This window comes from Vidua macroura, chromosome 23 (genome assembly GCF_024509145.1).
Source record: "Vidua macroura isolate BioBank_ID:100142 chromosome 23, ASM2450914v1, whole genome shotgun sequence".
NCBI lineage: Eukaryota > Metazoa > Chordata > Aves > Passeriformes > Viduidae > Vidua > Vidua macroura.
Genome location: NC_071593.1, coordinates 631,795 through 640,381, shown reverse-complemented (window position 1 = coordinate 640,381; position 8,587 = coordinate 631,795).

Below are 8,587 nucleotides of genomic sequence, written 5' to 3'. Positions count from 1 at the left end.
GACTGCACAAGGCCAAGTGCCAGGTCCTGAACTCACGTCACACCAAACCCAGGCAGTGCTCCAGGCATGCAGAAAAGACTGGAAAGCTGCTGGGCAGAAAAGGACCTGGCGGTGCTGAACACGAGCCAGCGTGTGCTCAGGTGGGCAAGAGGCCAATGGCAAAGCAGGACCAGGGCAGTGATTGTACCTCTGTGCTGGGCACTGGTGAGGCCCCGCCTCAAATCCTGGGGTCAGTTCTGGGCTCCTCATGATAGGAAAGACATTGAGAGGCTGAAGCGTGTCCAGAGAAAGGAATGGAGCTGGGAAAGGGACTGGGACACCAGGAGCAGCTGAGGGAGCTGGAGGGCCTCAGCCTGGAGAAAAGGAGCTCAGGGGTGGCACATGACGGAAAAATGGAAAACTACCAACCCAAATGCTGGATTTGATTTCAAGTAAAGCCCCATGACCAGAGGAGGGGACCCCATGATGAGGTTGTCTGCACAGGCCCCAGTGACGCACATGCCAAGCAGCAGTGAGAAATTCCAGATTATTTCCTGCAGCCAACTCCATCTCCACCTGTTCACCCACTACACAAAAGTGACAAATTCCCATGTTATCCAAACACATCCCAAATCAGCGATCAGTAAATCAAACAAGGAAAGAAAAAAATGCTGTGCAAAACATTTTCAGGTTTATTTTAAACAAGCTTTAGCTATCAGCTAGCGCCTTTTTGTTTGCCCTCATTTGCCATAGGAGACTTATTTTTCTTCAGTTTTCCCATTTTCTTTTCATTCTTTCAAAGGAACTAAAGAAAGGTCTGCAGCCTCACAGCATCCCTGGAGCTTGGGTACCACCACCAGAATCTGTGCAGAAGCCCAGATTTATCTGCCCGAGGTAAAACATACAGCCAGCCAGCCTCACTAGGGCTCAGTGGCTTAATTTCTTTGTCCTGAAATCCAAAAAAACACCCCAGCCCTGCAAATACCATGCCTGTACCAATACCTACCTGGTTTACTGCTGGAGCTCTGCTCCTGGTGCAGAAGATGAGCTGGGAAATGCAGCTTCATGGAAAAGGCTTTTTCCTTGTGCTTCAGAGGCAGATCCCTGGAAAGCTGCAAGTTACTGATGCACACTTCTATGAGCTGAGCTGAATGGAGGCAACATAGGACAAGACTGTCCCACCCACAGTAAACCCCAACAGCGAGTAAAGGGTCCCATGTCACACCAGTTTGCTCACAAATCTCTGGTTCGCTCCATAGGAGCCACTGAGCTCCAGTTCCTGGCACATAGCAATCCTGGAAAACTGAGAAGACCTTATCTTCCACCAGGATCCAACCACAGTCAGTCATGGCTGAATCAACATTCATTACCTCACCCTTTGTTTGCTCAAGAGACTCCAGCTCTGAAGTAGGGCTGAATGCCTCCAGGGATCTGGACAGGCTGTGGCTGCCCCATTCCTGGAAGTGTTCAAGGCCAGGTTGGACAGGAGAAACCTGGTCTACTGCAAGGTATTCCTGTCCATGGCAGAGGACTGGAACTAAATTATCTTTAAGGTTTCTTCAAACTCAATTTTAGGATTCTATGATCTGCTGTAACAACCCCCTCAGTTCCTGAGTATCCCCTGCCATGAACAGTGACTTCACCAGCCACCTACATATCCCAGCACTGTCACTACTAGGAATGAAGCCAGAGATGCTGTGCTCCAGAGTGGGCTGCCAACGTCTCTTAAAGCCACATGTTGGATAAAAGCAGAAAACAACCACACAGCCCCATCACAGCCACCCCCCCCCCCAGCCCATCACCCTGCTCTCCTGCCTCCTCTGTTTTCCAGAAAACAAAGTGGCTTCTCCTCTGCAGCAGAACCACTCAGACATGGCCAGATCTCAGAGCTCACCAGGCTCACAGGAACCAAGCCTCTTGGCTGCCAGGATGATGCCTCAGCGGTTTCTGAAAGTGATGCCCAGTTCAGACTCTCCACAAGAGAAGAGAATAAGCTAGAGCAGGTTTCCAGGATAAGCTTTTTTCATGCTCTAAATTCCCAAATATATCCAAGCATCTTCCGTGGACTCAGCACAGTCCTGCACCTCTGCAGCACACACACTGGAAGGAAGGAGTTGGTTGCATTGCCAGGCCATGGCTGAGGAGGCTGGAACATTCCTTGAGGTCCAAAGCAGTCACTTACCTTGCCTGGAACACATCAGGTCTCAACTCTTGCAAGCTTCCAATCATTTGAGTTTTGCCTCCACTAGTCTCAGCTGCATTTAAAGGGAATTGCTTCTCACCCTAGGCTGACCCTGGGATATAAGGAAGGTCCACAGCCCAGAATGGCACAGGCAGGTGACAGACAGCCAACAACTCAGAAACCATCAAGGAGGAGCCCACCTCGCTACGAACTCTGGGAAATGTTGCAGCATTGTGCTAGCATCTCCAGTTCCCCTTGGATAGCCAACAGTGAAAGGTAGGAGGGAGGAGATTTGAGAAGCACATGATCCAAGCCAGGACTAGCTGTAGATCAGGAGCACAGGGCTTTTTGAAGGTTCCCACCTGATGGGAAGAAGAAAACCACCAAACCAGCAGAGAACTATGAAGGAGGGGACAAGAAACCCATGGGCTTTTCTGCTGCCACAGCATCTGGCAAGGGAACCTCTGCTCCAATCTGATCCTCCCAAAACACTCAGGAAGGGCCAAGAGGTGTGTTTCTCCTGGGGTAAGCTCCCTCCAGCTCTAACTATGTGGTTGGGAGCACAGGGAGGTTGTCACAGCTATGTATGGGACAGCAGCCTAGACTTAGGTCCTATACTAAATTCAAGGAAGATGTATGCAGCACTCTGCTTCTGACACCCCCATCGTTCCAGAGCTGGGTGTTGGATTAAGTAACCAACCTTTCCCCCCTGTGGAAAGAAATCCTCTTTCCTCCCCATGCAATTACAGGTAGACTTTGGTGAGCACCAAAGCACTGTACAGACAGAACCAGTACATCACTTTTATTATGGGGTTTAGGCTCCTCCCTCACACACTGAAAACAACATTTACACAGCCACTTCAGGCTGAGAGTTGCAGCACAAAGAAGCACAGGGGGGTGAGCAGATGCACATACACTTCCCATGTGTGCAGGCAGTCACCCCAGGCTACCCTACACAACCCTCAGCAGGGTCCTGATTTCTTCAAAACCAAGGAAGAGCTGAAAATTTAAAACTAACAGAAGTATTTTCACACATACATCAAGACTAAAGGTCAGGAACTCAGTATATATCTACTTTAATTTTATGTAGTTTATTCCAGCACTAATACTGAAGGCAAGAGATTAAAGGTGATGGCAAATCTGTGCTTCAGAGCCCAAGCCCATTTCTCACCAGAGTCCATGAAGACACCTCCTGTAGAGACTTTAGACTTCATTTTCCTGCTTCAGAACCCTCACCTTGAGGCCAACTCCCATGCAGGAACCAACCTGTATGATCCTTACAGTCGATTCGTTTAGCACCTCATCAGGCTTTATTAGCAGCACTGTGACCCAGGCATCATTGCAGGTCACCCAGGAGGCCCGGAGGGCTGCTTGAGTCAAGCCTACCATGTCCCACCCTGCGGTCTCCGGCTCCAAGGATTGCTCAACTCTGTAAGGTCCCATTGGCCGTGGAGGCTCTCACGAGCATGTGATGTCAGGAACATGGGACAAATTCCAATATCAGCCCTTCTGTTGCAAACCACCAGAGGGCAGCTGGAAACGCACCACAGGCACACAAGGTGAGATGTTCCACTGCTGAGCATTCAGCCAGGAGCTGCCCCCCCATCCATGCCTCAGGGAAGCCCTCTGCCAACTGCCAGGGACCTGACAGAACACAGGGCCCGTGTCCAGCTTGGGTCCATGTTCAGCTGGTCCTTAATTCACAGGGCTCACACTGACAATTCAAGCCAAAACCTCCCTGGCATAAGTTAGCAAATTTACTAACTTCCAGGGACCACTGCATTAGGGGGTGATCAGATAAACATACCCCCTTGCTTACTCTGACCCTCTTCCAAAGCTGAGCAGTAGGCAGAGGGTAGCAGCATCAGGGTGGGTCTAAAAAAATACAGAGACCGAAGTCTAGATGCAGATCAGGATTTCCCCTGTCCCTCATCCAAGCTCCTCCATCTCTTCTACAGTCAATTTATTTTGCATTCAGGCTTTTTTCCTAAGCCCATGTTAAGCTGTATTTTCATCTCACCTCACTGTAGCAAGAATTGGTCGGTCAGCATCAGCTTCCAGAGGAACAAGAGGGAGGAGCCCTGGACTTGCTGGTGTGTTTGTGGCAGAGCAGCAGGATCTCTAGCTAAGATAACCTTGTTGTTGAGCTCCAGCCAGCTGCCAGGTTCTTGTGCAATCCTGGACAAGTCATTTAGGGCAGAAGTTCACAGAGAGCTCCAGCCAATTCCCAGATCATGGTTGCTTTTTTCCCAGGCTCTATTTCAGGAGTTGATTCAGCCCATGAAAGGGACAAATCACCAATGGGACCAAGGTAACAAAACTAGTAGAAATTCACGAGTGCATTTCAGTAGCTAGAACTTGTTTATTTATAGTTTAATCAGTTCAGGATTATTCTTTGCAGTTTTTGAAGCAGTAACTTCCTCTGTCATGCTTGATCTTTTTAAAGAACAATACTGAGGAAAGTTCTTCAGAGGATGCAGAGTGTGGGCAGCCAGGGGAAGCAAAGTATGACACCTTCCAAGCACAGCACCCCAGAAGCACCCCATGGAAAAGAGTTGGACAGGGAGAGAGAGAAGAGGCTGGTTAACACAAGATAAGGCAGCAGGAAGGCTGGGTCAGGTCAGTGCTGACAATGCTCTTGCAAATACCATTCAAAAGTCTGGTTTTAAAAGGAGGCAGCTTCTGCCATCTACAAATCCAGACCTAGATGGTGGCCAAGTACCAGAGGACACTGCTGTCTCTTGGGAATATGACAAAACCATTGCTCTGTTTTCAGCTGTGTGCAGCAGCAAGCAGCGGAGGCAGCAGGAGCAGATCCACCAAGCAAAACCAACCTGACAGAACACTGAGATTCTGGGAGCCCTTCAAACTCCCTCCAGTTGGGCCCCGATGACCCAAATTCCATTCTCTACTGAAGGGAAATACACACTTACATTTCAACTAGTGCAAATCTTACTAGCACACTCCAAAACCACTCTAGGATGTGAAATAGAGCACATAAAAGACAGAAAACTCAGGAGATTTGTACATTAGTCCAATGTAACACTAAAGCAGCTGCATAGCTGCATTCTGTCAAATCTCCTTTTTGAGAACCCCTTAGGACAGGAAGGGCAGACACACATAATCAAGGCAGAGGCACAAAGTGAAGCACAAAGGGAACCATCCTAGGTCAGAGGAACTAACACAATCCTCAGAAAGCCCTTCAAGGCCACAGTCAACAGCTAACTGGGGGTGTATGACAGGTTTGTGTAATGCCATGAAACCAACTGTTCAGAAGCCTGGGTGACTCAGTTGTGTTGGGGAAGATGCCATTGCTCCTGAAAGTTCTTCTCTCAGAGGTCCTATCAAATGTGCCCATCTCTCCTTACTTGATACTCTCCCCATACTTAATCCCCACACTATGTATAATGCCCAGCAGATTACTGGGAAGGAGAGAGAGGAGAGAAGAACACAGCTGACCAAAGAAGCTGCCTTCTGGGAAAGTTGCAGAGCTCAGCCTGTCTCATTGATCTCCCAAACACTTCAGTAAAGATGACCCTCACTGCATCTGATGTTCAACAGTACCATTTCTTCCATGGCATAACAGTTTCCCATTGCCCCACAGGGAAACGGGCAAGGTACAGCAAGAAAAGGCTCATGACTCCAACATGACAGTAGAGCACAGGAAAGCTTGGAGGGAAAAACAGCCACCAGTTTAATATAATCTTAGCACCAGTCAGCCTTATAGCAGCCATGGAGAGTCTATGTCTGCACCAGAAGGTACAGAAACAGCAGGATTAGCTGAATCATCTTATATACAGTGGAAAATTTCCACATATCATCTAAATCAGCAAGGGAGGGACTGAGCTTAGGGTATACTTAAAATTATCTTCTGCTCAGGAAAGCAAGTGCTGCCCTGGAGCACTCTTCCCACCAGTAATCAACCTTGGAGTCCAGTGTCTTGGTTTGGATTTCAGGTGCAAGTATGTCCCCTACAAGAGGCAAGGTTTTTCTCCACATTAACCGTATTTAGTCCTCCATTTCCATATGTCAACTCCATTGACAACAGCGCAGTGGGAAAACAAAACTGATTCATGCTGTTTGTCACCACAGCACACTACACCTGATACAGCTGTAGTGGTCACACTGTGGGTATGCTCCCACCTACTCCCTAACCCTCTACAGCAGATTTGCTCTCCTACCTCCTACCTTGCACTCTTTTTGGTATCAGCTTGACTCTAAAAAACAGGGTCCACTAGTTCATTAGGAAAATATTGTGCAAGATGTCATATTTCCATGCAGTGAATGTAACTGTCTCCCTGTACAGGAGCTGATGGAATTGATGTGAAGGACGTGTGAGAACATATAGCCCAGACAGGGAAAAGAAATGATTCCTGCTTCAGAGACAACAACCAGCTGATCAACTGCCACTCGCTTTGAGTAGACAACAGAAGCAAGAAGCTGATTAATATTAGGAACTAGTGGTTCACAATGAGAGCCAACCAAAACCCTCAAATACACAAACTTAATCCTTGTGCAGGAAGAAGTGGCTGTTTAGTAAAAGACTTATATGAATAACCCAAAAATTTTAGTAAGAAATTGCAGTGTCCCAGCCAATAAAACACAAAGCTGCTCTTCAGCCTCCATGCAGCCCTCAACCCAAGCTTGATACAATTCTCAGGCATCTTCCCATCAGAGATGTTTGGCCCTTTACACAGGACCGCATTAGCACATGTAAGGACAAGTTGTACAAGGCTTGGATCTACCAAGTCTAGTGGAAAGTGTACCGGCCCACGGCAGGGGGTGGAACGAGATGGGCTTTCAGGTCCCTTCCAACCGAAACCAGTTTGGGATTCTGGCATTTTATGTAGCAGCTGGTTAAGCAGCCAGTCCAAAACTCGTGTCCTATTTGTGCGCATGAGCTGCTGCAGGTACCTCAGTAGCCCTTACAGGTGAGAGGACAACAGCCATTAGCCACAAGTACATCTGCAGAAGCAAATCCTCTGTCAGTAACATGAGGAAATCCCAGCTCACACTACAGACTGGTTTGCCACACTAGGATGAAAAAAGTGCCGCATATTCCCACCTGCCTCCAAGCCCTGTGCTCTCAAACCCACTAGCTGAAAGTGGCAGTTCCAGAAGGGGAAGCAAGTGGTGGATTTGCCTGCTTTTGACAGTTTTTCATGCTTTCACGCAGGAAGGCAGTCACCACAGAGCTCATTCAAGAACCTGGCAAGATAGAGTACATCTCACACACCTAGCCTCAGACAAACCTCTCCACCACACTCCAGAAAAAAACAGGCATAGTGTGAAACAGCATGAGAGCTGTTTGAGCTTGTTTAACCAGTCACAGGCCTGGGACAGCTATATCCTAGCAGATGCAGGGAGCTGTCAGACTTCTGCAAAGCTAATGCAACACTAGGAAGAAGGAAACAGCACCACTCCTTGAAAAGTATGTTTTTCCATCATCTAGCACCTCCTGGATCCCCTCCAGAGCCAAGTTTAACCTTGTGGCCTTGATTCAACAGAACAGACTTTATTGCTTGGCTGAAAGGACTGGCACAGATCACTGCCATGAAGACATATGCAGAGGGACCACTTAAGTACATATCCAAGACAGAAAAGGCTTGACAGGGTAACCCTGAAGAAGTCATAAGGGTTCTCCCTCCACTCCAAAGGCAGTTTCATGCAGGCAATCCCTTGGTCTTGCTTCTGGCTTTAGACATAAGAATTAGGATTGGCTGTTACAAGGTGAAGAAGCTGTAAGAACAGCCACCAATACATACCAGCATAACATTCTCCAGGAAGCCCAGAGTTCCAGCCAAACCTCCCTATAGAAGGCAGCAATTAAAACTGAATTGCAAAGTTGAACAGCAGCACTAATCACTATGAAAAGTGAAAAAACCACACATTTTACACTAAATTTGGGATTAGAGTACCCAAAAAACAGCTTCTTAAAAGAAAAGTGAGGTTCTTTCTAATGTGTTTTAATATTAAATGTAAGTTATTATCAACAGTGTAAGACTTCACTATTCTTCTTGAGCAGGAACAAAAAGGTGTGATGAAGTGTGTGCAGTATTGGGATAGGTATGACATCGTTTGTCCCTTTAGGCTTTCAGCCATCTTCCCATGAGCAGGGAACAACAGGAAATTTCTTGACAGAAGATGTTCAGGAACCCAATAAGCCCCAAAAGCCAGCTTTTACTATTTGGGAGCACACTGAATATTTCTTTAAGAACTACCAATCCCTCTTCTTCATAGGGGTTTGACAGCAAAGATGCTGCATCAAAGATTAGAGCGATTTTGACAGGACTGAGGCCAGAAGCAGACTGACAAGGATTAAACATTAAGGAAAGACTCGAGTTAGCTCACAAGGAGGAGAAGGGTCTCACAAGGGATAAAAGCCATATTTACAAGTCCTTCACACTCAGGAGAAAGGCAAAGGAA